This window comes from Ochotona princeps, chromosome 2 (assembly GCF_030435755.1).
Source record: "Ochotona princeps isolate mOchPri1 chromosome 2, mOchPri1.hap1, whole genome shotgun sequence".
NCBI lineage: Eukaryota > Metazoa > Chordata > Mammalia > Lagomorpha > Ochotonidae > Ochotona > Ochotona princeps.
The window spans coordinates 81992745-82006571 of NC_080833.1; the positions used below are offsets into that span (position 1 = coordinate 81992745).

At 37.3% G+C, this 13827-nt stretch overlaps 1 non-coding gene across 1 annotated transcript; it reads left to right on the top strand.

Moving 5' to 3' along the window:
* The first annotated feature begins 8870 nt into the window (after positions 1 to 8870).
* Positions 8871 to 9071, top strand: LOC118758726 (small nucleolar RNA SNORA73 family). The gene has a single exon (XR_004995809.2). It is a non-coding gene; the product is annotated as a small nucleolar RNA SNORA73 family (small nucleolar RNA).
* The last annotated feature ends 4756 nt before the right edge of the window (positions 9072 to 13827 follow it).

Consider the following 13827-nt stretch of genomic DNA (forward strand, 5'->3'; position numbering starts at 1 on the left):
TCTTGTACAGTAGGTGCTGATCTCACCTCAGCTGTGATTATGGCTGTAACTATTGACACTTCAATCACAGCCAATTCCTCCATTCTTTGCCCTCAGCTGATATACAATAGTAGTTCTTCTACCTCGGTAATCTCTATGCCTTTGACCTTAGCCCCACACATTCTGCTGTATGAGCTTAATAGGGAGTATGGTGATGGCTACATTTCCTTACCAACTTGAAATCCTCCAACTGTTGCACTGTAAGAATCAGAAGCAGCATAGAAATACAACTACCCAGACATACTAAAAAGACTCTAAGATACATTTGCACCTAAAAAAAAATGCCCTTTTTCCTTCCACAAATTTGGTTTCTTCCTGTTATCCTCCTGGAACATTATCAAAATATTGATGTATTTGACAGTGAGCACTTCCTTAGACAACATTGTAATCAACTATTTGTTATTTTATCCAAGGAGTTACTTTGCAAATTTCAGCATTGGGGTATAATGGGATAGAATTGGCACAGATAATCAAAACATCCAAGTCTAGATATCAACTTAACCATTAATTAGTCCTGTGACTTTGAGTCAGTAACAACTTCTCTGAACCCATAAAATATCTGAAATAAGAAGACCACAGTCTTCCTCGTAGCCTTATCTTGAGGCTGAAATGAGAAAATGTGTGTAGAAGTATCTGACATGCAGTGGATTGTCTGTCATCTTTCATTTCATTTCCAATTTTGCTCTTTGCTGTCTCAAACTCACCAGACCAATTATTGCCCATGAAAGACAACACAATCATCCTGTCAGATTTCTCCACCCGGGGATAGGTCACGTTAAGGAGTTTAATCTTATCATTCCATTAGTTTGACTTGGGTTTTCCTTACTGAAATTCTACTAGTCATTCCTCCTTTCAGTGGAAGTGATAATGCAGTATTCTTTAAACTCTTACTTACTGTAGCATCTAACCTTAAGTTTTAATGTTTATTTACATTGACTTTAAAATGTCTTGATCCAAGTAGATGTAAGATCCTTGTGAAAAGAAAATCCTAACAAAACTCTTCATAGAGATATACATTAGTCTTATAAATAAGCATTCTATACCTGTGTCAAAGAAAGACCTACTCAATGTAATACAATTTCAAGAAGAAAGTGTTTATGGATGAGAAATTTGGTAACATCATTCCCTTTCAAAACTTTGGTAGCATTTAACTTGCTGTTACACAGTAAGTAAAACAGCTGCCTATGATGCTGACATCCCATAGCAGAGCAGCAGTTTGAGTCCTGGCTGCTCTGCTTCTAGTTCAGCCCCCTGTTAATGTACCTGGGAAATGAGCATATGATGGCCCAAGTGCTTGGGCCTGCACTACCCTCATGGGTGATTGAGATGGAGTCCTTGGTTATGCCTTTGACCTGACCCAGCTCAGGTCATTATGGCCATTTGAGGAATAAACCAGCAAGCAGAAAATCCTTCCATCACCATTTCTTTCTGTTGCTCTGCCATTCAAATAAATAAAATTAATATTTTAAAAAACACATCAATATTAAGTAGACAATCATCTCTTGTTTTGATATCATTGAGTAGAGGACAACTCAAACACTGGACAACTCAAACACTGATTGTACAAAAGCCTAAGTGTTTCTTTTTAATAGGAAAAAGAGGAAGAAGAAACAACTGAAGGAAAGAAAAAGAAAGGGAGAATAAGAAAATATAATAGTAGGTAATTAATTACAAAGTCTTTCCTTGACATCATGAAGAGTATTCACAAGATATTAACATTTAATGGACATTTGCTATAGAAGAAACTGGGGACTTATGCTTAGGAGTAGAGTAGAATATTCAGTGTAGGAATGGTCTAAGACATTCTCAGATCAAGTTAAACAAGGGTCTCTCTTATAAGATTTCAAGAATCTGTTATACTATCATGTTCTGAAACATCAAGAATTCAATTACACGTGTCAGTTTTACAAATTTAATTCTCCTCAAAACCTGTTTAAAGGAGAGCATATTAAAGAACTAGGACTCAGCAAAATCTTCTTTGCTTTGAGATAATTTGATAGATACATTAATGATTGCCAAAATTATTTCTGATTTTAAAAGGAGGGTACATTTATATTTTCTTTAGGATTCTAAATATTTCTCAGATTCTAGAGATCAGAATTAGAGAATTAGCAATTGGAAGGAACCAACAAAAAAGGCATAAAGTTCTGAAGCAGAAGTCACAACCAACATTCTGGTCAAGGATGTACTACCATCAGCTGTTTGCCTAGGCAGTCAAAGCAAGCTTTCTATATCTTAATTCCCTTACCTAAAAGATTAAGAGACATTGATTCTTCTAGTATTTAGATGAAGGTTGAGAACCCTTTTAGTTCTATCATTCATACAATCGGGCATCTCAGATTTGGGAGGGTACCTCGTAAACCCTTACTGTTGTGCCACAATTGTGAATGACAAGGAGTTTCCAAAAACAGTGCAGGGACCTGAAATCCTTACAACAAAACCCATTCCAATTGAACAGTTTAACTGCAAAAAAAGATCAGAGTTGCTCCTTAATTTGAACCAAATCCTCTGGTAACTTCTATATAATCATAATTATTTTGTCATTTGAAGTCACACAGAACTATTCAGGACTTTTAAACATTTGAAAGCAATGACATCTTCACCTCTAGCATAAATATTTCTAATTTTTTAATTTATTTTTCTTGAATCTAACATTTCTCTTGAAGCCTCATTTTCTTTTTCAAAATTGACACAGATTTTGGTATTACAAACTAAGCACAAAACTTGGCATGTGTTTTGTAGCCAGTTAAGGAGATAGAGAGAACACCCATATGTTGCATTTTCTGAATATTATATGTAAGTATGTGATGTAAACAGTTGAAAATGGGTATTCCAAAAGTTCATGAAAAATACATATTGTTTAAAAACCAAATGTTTTTCAATTTCTTTTAAATCCATCTCTTCATTTTGAAGTACTCTTGCTCTGTGTTTCAACATGCTTTCCATATACTAACACGTTTAACTATCCAAACACTACTTAAGCCCTTAATCATTGTCATTTATTCAGATGAGAAGGCAATACAGTCCACATCAGTACCCCTCAAACTCTAACATAACAATAAAAACCATAAGCAGCTTCATTAACACCCAGATTCTACTTGAGTAAGGTGTCTATAGGCTGAAAGAGTCTTCATGCCACTATGTGACATTGGTTCTCCTGGTCCAGAGGACATTGTCAGAGTAGAACTAGCCCATATCATATGACAAAATGATGTGAAGGAATAACACAGAAAAACTTATGCTGAAGTAAGGAGAAATCTAGGTAATCATGTTACAAAGTTTCTGATAATTTATATTTGTTTAATTGGAAAACTCTTTTTCACTTTGTATCCCTTTCAGGAAAATTTTCTCCCACTCCTAATAAAAACTGACTTAGAAAATTTCTTCTACCACTGAGCTATAAGATAGTAATAGCCAACATGCAATAAGCAGTTGCATGGTGTCAAGTGCTGTTCAAAGAAACTTATCATTTCATCATTTCATGCTTACAACATTCTCCACAAGTAAATCCTAATATTAACTTGTTTTAAGAATAGGAAACTCACAGAAGCCCGACCGGCCCGGCAGAGAAGATTCATGAGAAAAGGAAAACAAAATCAATGTCTCCATGTATCTTACCAGAGGGAACAGAAAGGTGAAGTAACTGGACAGAACGCACAGCTGGAGAGGGTTAGCCCTGGGATGCACACCCTCCTGACATTTGACACCAGGCCTAGTGCCTAAGGAGCAAGTACTCTTGCACAGAAATTGAGGCAGCAGCAGTCCAGAAATATAGGGCACAGGGAAACTGCAAAGGCAAGCAAGTCAGGAGAGGTCACTCCCTTGGATAGAGCAAACTAACTTGTGTTAAATTTTGTTATGAAGGCTACCCAGAAAGTGAATATTGATCAATATGCACACAGAGACCACAGATGATAATAAGGACCTTAATGTTTAAGACACTTGCTCTACCTCACATCTTTGAAGAATACTTTGAAGATGCATGGTACTTCGAAATGTGGCATCTAGCTTTTGCAGGCTACTAAATATCAAATAGATTTTAAAGAAGCTATTAAGCGAAGATGCTTGAGTCTAACAATAATGTGGATAGTAAAATTATCCATAGATTCTTTTTAGCAATGAATTAGCATAAATCAGTTTCCATGGCTTTTACTAATTACTGCAATTTTTACTGTCCATCCTGTGTGAACAAGTGTTTTTGTCTGTTAAGAATTTTTACTTACCTGTTTTTGCTAGATTTTTACTTCATGCTTTAAAAATGGAGTGAGTGTCTTAGGTCAATATACACTGCAAAAAGATACATAGCCTTCAGCAATTCTAGCAATTTCAGGTTTTCAGTTTATGGGGAAACATTAAAAGGTATATACAACCAAAAGAAAAAGTAACTTAGATTGGAGTGTTTTTTTTTTTAATGTATATCAGGTAAGGATTGATCAGGGTGCCCACATCGATTGCAGGTTCAGCATATGGCTTGACACTTGTGCTCTTTGACCATAACATTTGGCACTAGCTGATACCAGTGTAACTGGTGGCAAGAAAATATCCAGGAGTAGCAGAAACTTCCTGTACTCTTGTGTTTACTGAGCCAGAGTAATTGATTTTTAGATCAAAATTTCTATACTCATTTGAGAAGAAAAGGCAGTAAAAAATCAAGATGGCAGAAGAAAGAAGGAAACATGGTAAGCCCTGCTCAACTCACCCATATCCTGTAATAGCCTCTGTTACAGTTATGCTACAGCTGAACATGAAGATGTTTCTCCTTTACTGAAACTACGGAGTTGTCTATTCATCAGTGAAATCTCTGAGTTGACTGTCAGTATGACAAGTGCTAGCAAAAGAACCACTTCATGACTGCTACCACTGGGTCATTAGTAACACACAGTGGTGCAGGGTACAGTGGAACAAATACCAATAAATAGAGAAAGGAGGGTATCAGGGGCAGCAAAATGCTTCTTTCAGAACAGGAAGGGCCTCAATCAGAGTATGAAACAAGGTCAAATTTTAAAAAGAAAAAAAATGGAAAGCACTTTCTGAAAGGAAAAGATTTCAGCAATACAGATATGTGAAGGAATATGACATATTTAAGAAGCTGCTAATTCTGGCCAGCACAATGGTATAGCACACTGAGCTTCTGCCTGTGGTGCCAGCAATCCCTTTAGGTGCGGGTTTGAGTGCTAGCTCTTCCACTTCTGATCCAGCTCTCTACTAATTGCCTGGAAAAGCAGCCAAGGAAGACCAGGGAGAAGCTGTTGGATCCCGGATCCTGGTTTCAAAATGGCACAGCTCAAGCCACTGCGACCATCTGGGGAGTGAACCACAGATGGAAGATTTCTTACTGTGTCTCTTTATTTCTCTCTGTAACTGTTTCTTGATAAAATGAAATAAGTATTTCTTTTTAAAGATTTAAAAACAAAAAGAAGAAGCTGCTAATAATTGGTCAAATCTATAACTTGGGGTGATACGGTTTGCGACACTCCTGTGTCCTGTTGGAGACAAAGAGAGAATTAAATTCGATTGCAATACCCTGAAGGATGCTGTCAGGATGGAAGGTAGAGGAGATGACCAGCAGGCCTAATAACTATGACTGGGACTGAGCTGACTTGAGTCAGAGCTTGTTCCCTGGGATTAAGACAAAATAACATACAGTGAATGAATTCCAGGACTCAGTCTAATGATGCAAAAATGACAGTATCAATTGATACATGCATGCAAGATGCATGCACTTTGAAATTTTCTATCCTAGACCTTCGTTTTGATGAGCTTTCTTCAAATTAAAGAAAGGACATTGATTAGGAAATGATTCATTATGTCGTTTGTAGCCAAGTAAGCTCTGCAACTATTCAAATGAACCCTCATGGTCTTTGAGCTAAAATTAGACATTGTATACTATGCTATTGTACCACATTATTGTGATATTTCTCAGCATTTGGGACCTAGCAATCCCTTTAGAAACAGTCTGAATCATAAGCACTTTAAAATGTAAACGAGAAGCATCAAGTTATTAGGCAAGGCATCAAAAAGATAAATGGTTTGTGAAGGAAAATGTAATTAACAGGTTATACTGTATATGTTTGCAAAATGCTTATGATGCATGAAAACGTTTTTGTCTACTTAATTTTCCTGAGATTGTAGTTTATATTTAAATTAATTAATGCAAACAGCCTTGTGCGCTAAATAATTTTGTTCTTTTTTTTTTAAAGATTTTATTATTATTGGAAAGCTGGATATACAGAGAGGAGGAGAGACAGAGAGGAAGATCTTCCATCCGATGTTTCACTCCCCAAGTGAGCCGCAACGGGTCGGTAAGCGCTGATCCGAAGCCAGGAACCAGGAACCTCTTCCGGGTCTCCCACACGGGTGCAGGGTCCCAAAGCTTTGGGCCGACCTCGACTGCTTTCCCAGGCCACAAGCAGGGAGCTGGATGGGAAGTGGAGCTGCCGGGATTAGAACCGGCGCCCATATGGGATCCCGGGGCTTTCAAGGCGAGGACTTTAGCCGCTAGGCCACGCCGCCGGGCCCTAAATAATTTTGTTCTAACAGATTTATGCCGCCAGATCATTGAACTGAAGTTAAAAATAGATTGCCCAGAACCTTTGGTCCAAGAAATCTCGCTGGTCAGGACCTAATGAAGAATGTTCTACAGGAGAGGCTACTGTCCTTGTGGGGAAAGAATCCTCAAGCCTCAGTGGGCAGACTGAACCTTCTTGTCCAGAGGGAGACTTGCAACTTATCATGGCTTTCATTGTGCACAGATAGTACTTGGCATGACTCTCGAGTCCCATTGATAGTACATCTCCAAGGTAGTGCACATGAATGATCAATCTGCATTAAATGGATAAAACAGTACATCTCACTCCACCTCTTGCAGGATAAATGACCTAGCTTTGGCAAATCTTATTCTTTCATGTATGGAGATAATAACATTAACTTCATAAGGTAATTAGCTGTTTAAAATATGCAATGAAAGGCTGCAAGTACATTACATTTTTAATAAATAATGACCACTTATTTTAAATTTTGTCTCTTAAGATTGTGTCTGTTATACAGGACAGAGAGTAAACCAGACAAAAGTGGATAATATATTTTATCAATAGTTAAAGCAAACTTTTTTTTTCAGTTGGTGACAGGGCCAAAACACCTTTGTGTGTTTTGTGAGAATATAGTGACCTCATTGATTGAAAGCTGTGTTCTCCAATCTAAGGCGGAGCTTAAATCATTATCATCACCAACATTCCGCCACTCCAGATCCCACACACTTCACATTCCTGACATGGCGGCTATTTAAACAATAAATAAGAAAGTAACAAAGTAAGAAAAAGAACTTACCCCCTTCCAACCTACTCACTTAAACTTTAATACTGTGTGTAAGAGCAAATGATATAGTCAACATAATTATGTGCACAGCACATGTGAGTATGCAAAAACATGTAGATTATGCCACTTTAAATGCAAATGTATGTACAATCATTTTTATTATCTATGCCATTTGGATATGACCCTCAGGATAACCTTAGTGGAAACTACTGCCCTAGGTACCATTTTTTTTAACTGAATCACTGATCTGAGATGTTTTCTAAAAAGGAACTCAGGAATGAAAAAGAAATATGTTTTACGGTTTACATCTGCGTGGGTTCAACCACCTGCTATAATTCTGTAGATTACATTTCTTTTACTGCTTTGTGTTATTAGTCAGTTTTTATGTGTATATGTTTTCTCTTTCACCATCCCCAACCCAGATTGCAAGTTCCTTGAAAGAAGGCGCTGTGTATTTTAATTCATTCTGTTCTATAATAACCCTGACAGATGAAGTCTTAGAATCCTTGAAGGAAGGCTCCAATACACAAGTGGGTGCCGTCTTATCTGCCCCTCACTGCTTCATGCTAGAACTTACACTGATACCCTTTCCTTGAGATTCCAGTGATTCTGGTCCCTGCCCACTTATCACTCTGTGCCTTTGTCTGCTTTCCTTGGCTCAACATGTTCATGGGAAAATTTTATAGGAACAACCTCCCACTTTACTTCCATTTCTAAAACTCCTCTCCCTGCATCTAGGCCTCCTAAGCGATCCTCCACAAGTTCTCTTCCCACCTTCTGTACTCTACAGTTTAATCCCTGTTCAGATGCCCTGTCAACCGGTTTTTAAAATGTTATTTGAAACAACCAAGACATCTAGGAATATGCTGATTTTTTTCAGAGATATTATTGTTCCAATGTGACAGAAATGACCTATTCACTCCTCAAGTGTACCCTAACCAAAAAAGCTTTCATAAGTCTTTCCTACTAATGTTTATATCTCTCTTTGTGACAGAGAGTGATATATACTTACAAATAGGAAGAAAATGCCAGGCTTAGTACCGTACCCATGGGCTCCTGAAGTTGCTCAGCGGTTTTGCCATCCTTATTTCTACTTTCTCACAATGTTTTGAATTCCCCATTTCATCTGAGAACTCTCCATATCCAGGTTCAGATTTATTGACTATTTTATTGCCAGGTACACGCCAAAGTTATAGTTCTGTCTGTACCAGACTATCAATGGATTTTTGGAGGGGGTCTGGGCATACACTATCTGCTCGATTTTTTCTAAGATCCACTGGGAAACAGTCAATTCGTTGTTACTCTATCAGCCCATGTCAATAGAGGACAGCTCATGATTGTGTCACCACTTTTCAGGGAAATAGCGCTTTTAAAGACTAGCTCTATTGTACATGTCAAAGAGATCCAATGTCTGAGGATTTCCTTTCTGCAAAATTAAAAGCCAGTGTGATTTTAAACAAAGAAAAAAAAAACTCTCCGAACACATACTCATTTCTATTTTTATAAACCTATTCTATCCAACATGAATATCTAGGAGGCCACTCTCCTCAGACATTGTTCAAGTGGCATGAGGGAACGCAAGGCTCAATTTTTTTTCTACACAGTCCCTTTCCACAATACTGAACAAAACCCTAGGCCTTGGATCTGCGCCTGCACCTGCCAACAGCTTCTGATTCCTGTGTACCGTGGCTAGGAGACAAACCATGCAGGAACCAGCTTGCCGGAATTCTCAGTCTGGATTACCTATTTGACTACATTGACAAATTAATAGTGCATGTTGTGAAATTCATTCCTGATTGATGACTCCTTGCTTGGGACAATTGCAGAAGCACAGGAAAAGCTAGATAGATGCCTTCCAAAAACCATCCATCTATCCTATTGGTTTCTACTTCTAATGTAAACATTTACAGTTCACTAAAAGAAATAAATTCATATATTAACATTTATGAATTGAAATAAAGACAAAAAAGAACACTTTCCTATAAAAAGGAGTCATTGCTTTCCCAAAAAAGCCAGGTGTCACAACTATTCATCTTGGCAATTGTTATGCCAAAGTGTCCGTAAGGCCATCCAAAGTGAATGAGTGCCAGTATGTGAAATTAAAAAGAAAACAGGGGTGGAAGGGGAGCAGGAGTTGGATAGTTCACAGAGAAAAGCCTTGCCCTGTTCCCTTCTCTGGTATACAGCGCATGAAGTAGCAAGCCTTCACTCCCTAAAAAGAACCCATTCATTCTGTGCAGTTCAAGCCTGGATCAGTCTGGATCACAGAGAGGAAAAACAATTTTTTAGCAGAATTCAAATACCCACTTCTCATCTTACCACTGATTAATGACTGTACTCTCATCAATAAATGGAATTTGCATTCTGATCTAGGTAAGAACAATTTACTTGAATTTCTGAGTCGTCCACAAAACAACACTTTGTACTCTACATATACCAAACTTGGAATGAGGTATGTTCCTTACTATCATTTATTGAAAACCACTGATAATCAGCCTAATTCTATGATTATCTTACACTCATGTAGCAAATGATAGTGTTTAGCTCAAAACTGCATTTAAGAAAAATTTTTGGTGGTAACTTTTAGAATTAAATGGTAAATAGTGTAATGCTTCTTGCCTGACTACTGACTCAAAACTGATTTTTATAATAGTCCGTTGTTTAATCAATAAGAGCTTCTCCCACCATATGTAAGTAAATTGAAGGAATGGCCACTTTTACAATTATAGTGTATTTCTAATTAAAAATAAAGCATTACTTTGTATTAACGCCTATTTATCTTTTTCACATTTTTAATGACTACTCTTATGCAATAATGAATATTTCATGATCATGAGTCAGTTAAACTCAAGACCCATCACCAGGTCTCAACATCAAAACACAGAGAGAACTACGGGGAGAAATTCAAAGGCAGCAGAAGTCCCGCGCAGTCCAATGGACAGGTAAACAAAGCAAGGCATTTCTCCAAGAATGTTCCAGCTATGGACTGAATTATCTCTCCAGAGGTCATACACCAAGTGCCTAAGCCCCAACTTAGCTACTTGGACACAGGGACTTTAAAGAAATTACTAAGGTCGGATAGAGATTTAAGATTGAGGCTCTAATTCAGGAAGGCTGTGTCCTTGTCTGCTCAAATGAACACAGAAAGATCACGTGAGACATAGAAGAAAAGGGATGTTGTCAACAAGAAAGAGAATCTTTACGGGGGACTCCCAGCCCCCCTAGCCGTGAAAAAAAATGAATTTGTATCACTTAGCCATCCAACTTATGGCATTTTGTTCCAGAACATTGAATAAATTAATTCAGCCGCTTCAATCCTCTCCTTCTTCTTTTTTAAGATTTATTTATTTTTATTGGAAAGGTGGATATACAAAGGAGAAGAGACAGAGAGGAAGATCTTCCGTTCTATGATTCACCCCAAGCAGCCTCAACGGCCGGTGCTGAGCCCATCCAAAGCCAGGAGCCAGGAGCTCTTCCAGGTCTCCCAAGCGGGTGCAGGTCCCAAGACTTTGGGCCGTCCTCAACTGCTTTCCCAGGACACAAGCAGGGAGCTGGATGGGAAGCGGGGCTGCCGGGATTAGAACCGGCGCCCATATGGGATCCTGGCACGTGCAAGGCAAGAATCTTAACCACTATGCTATCGCACCAGGCCCGTCTCTCCTTTTTTTATTCCCCTTTCCTACTTCCTTTTTTCCTCCTCCCTCCCTTCTTTTCCTCTTGCTTCCTTAACTTCCTTATTTCTTCCACACTACCTTGCAAGAGTCTATTTTTTATTTACCTTCTTTGATCTCTAGTCCCTATTTCCCTTTCCTTTTAATTTCCCTCCAAACTGCGTTTATTTTTTGATCCTTTCCAAGTGTTTGTGCATGTACCTGTTTGTATGAAATCAGTATTTGCTTGTGTGCTTAAATACACATGAGTAACCACATATGCAATTGTATACTAGAAATGTTATTTCTTGCTCTCCTCATTCTTCCCAGGGTTCAATTAAGCACTTATCAACACCATGTACACTAATCCAAAACTGTAGGACCCTCAAGGGTCATTGTCTCTTCATGCCTCTGTTTCTCCCAAGGATTATGAGACTGCCTCCAGCTTCCAAGCATCACAAACAGTGCTTCAAGGAACATCCTCACTTGTGTCCATGTATGGTTTGTCACAGAATGGAACCACTGATTATTCGGCAACCTTTATATAAGTTGATCAGCTATAAACAAGTAGCTTCAGTGTGGCTAATGCTGCTAAAATTCAACCAGTAGTCCTTTAGTATACCAGTATTTCCTCCTGCTAGCAACATTTAGCAACATCAGCTCTTGCTTTATGTATCCAACAGGTCTTTCGGGATATGTCATTGTTACTTTACTTTGCATTTGTCTAATTACTAATGAGCTTGAACGTCTCTTTTGTAAGTTTATTAGTCTTTTGAGTTTCCTCATCTATGAATTGCCTGTACAGACATCCTTAGAACGTTTTTCATTTGGGTATCATGTCTACTTCCTGTTTGGTCCTATGAGGCTCACATAAATTCCAGCTATTACTCTCAAAGGTGTTCAACATCAAATAAAAATCTTTAATGTGATGTAATCAAACTCAGCGATTTTCCACCTCATGATTCTGATGTATTGCACTTTTCCACCATTAGAGTGCCAACATATTCTTCTATATAATTTTCTGTTTGCTTTATTATTATAGATTTAGATTATTACTCTATCTGGAGTCCTCTTTACATCATTTTATTTTTCCTTATATAATAAAAGAATTTTTCAGTATCGTAAATGAAATAGTATGTATCCTTTTTCTACCAACATTTGTACTCCCTGTATCATACATTAATTTTCCACCTTATCCATGAATCTGCGTATGAAATCTCTTATTTCTTTTTGTCATTTTGTCATTTTTCTTTGCAACAGATTTTGTAATTATTAAGTTTATATGGCAGTATCTAATAAGATAAATCAGCTATCTGTGTTTTTTAAAACACACTTGACCCTACATAGGTGCTCATTCTGTCATACAAATTTTAAAGTAAGTGTGAGTGCCTTTTTTATTCAGTTTATCCAAGGAATTACATGTTTGTATTTCTAAGGCGTGCATTTCTAAGGTGATGTCCCTTATATGGTATTTTTACTGTTGATAATACACATAATTGTTCTCACCTTTTCCATATATGTTTTCTGCTAGATTTAAAAGCAAGCTTTATATTTATATTTACATTTTATTTCTTCAGTGATTTTATTATAAAGGTACAGAGACAGAGAAAGACAAACAAGGAGAGATCTCCCAACTATTGATTCACTCCCCAAATGCCTGCAACAGCAATTACTGTATTAGGTTGAAGTCAGGACCCTTGTATTCAATTGGGGTCTCCTGTGCAGGTGAGAGGAACCCAAATACTTGAACCATCACATGCTGCTTCCCAGGGCGTGTACTAGCAGGAAGCTGGAATGAGGAGCAGAGCCATGACTCAAACCCTAGCACTGTAATCTGTGATACGTGCATCTCACCCAGAATCTTATATTTTAACTTTCTAAAGCTCCTTTCTAATAGTTTTCCATTTGATTTTACTGGACTTCCCATAGAGAATTCATAACATATGCAATATCTTTTTTCATAATACATACTTATTCAATTCTTATTCCTGACATGTTGTATTGGCTAGAGCTTTCTAAAGAATATTGAATAGTAATGATGGCATGAATCCTTGTCTTGTATCACTCTTAATGCAAATGGTTTGGGAATTTTTCCATTAAATATTATAGACATACTCAACCATATTAAAAGAGTATTCTATCATTAATTTACCAAGAGATTAAATAATAAATAGAATTCAAATATTGTTATGCATATTGTTTTTCATTAATATATGAAAGGGCAGCTCTTTTAATTTCATTGATTAATCTAATTGCTATTCTAGTAAGTTTCTTATTATTAAGTCAATCCTTCATTTCTGGAGTGAAATCAATGTAGACATCAGCTAGTATGCTTTATTATACTAGCAAATCCAATTTACTAATGTGTATTGTTTTTAAATTTCCTATAATTTTGATATAAATATTGATGCTTTACTAGGGTGATATAAAGGTCAGCAGTAAATAAAGACATATCTTCACTGAAACAAATACCTATCCAACTTTTCTTAAATGTGGAGATTTAGTATAAGATTTGTCATAATTAATATGGCTGCCTCTCATTCTATTACAATCTTATATTTGTACCTGTTAGAGTTCTTTACTCTTTGCTTTATGGAATGATCCTATACTTCAGTTTTTGAAAATAAAATTCTAAAAGTGAGAAACAGAGATAAAGGGGCCTTTTCCAATTGCTGTCAATTCCCTAGATGGCCACAGTTGCCAGAACTGGACCAGGCTGAAGCAAGGAGCTGTGGACTTCAGCTGGTTCTCCATATAGGTGACAGGGGCCCAATATTTGGGCCATGTTCCACTGCTTTTCCCAGGCCATTAGGAAGCTGAACTT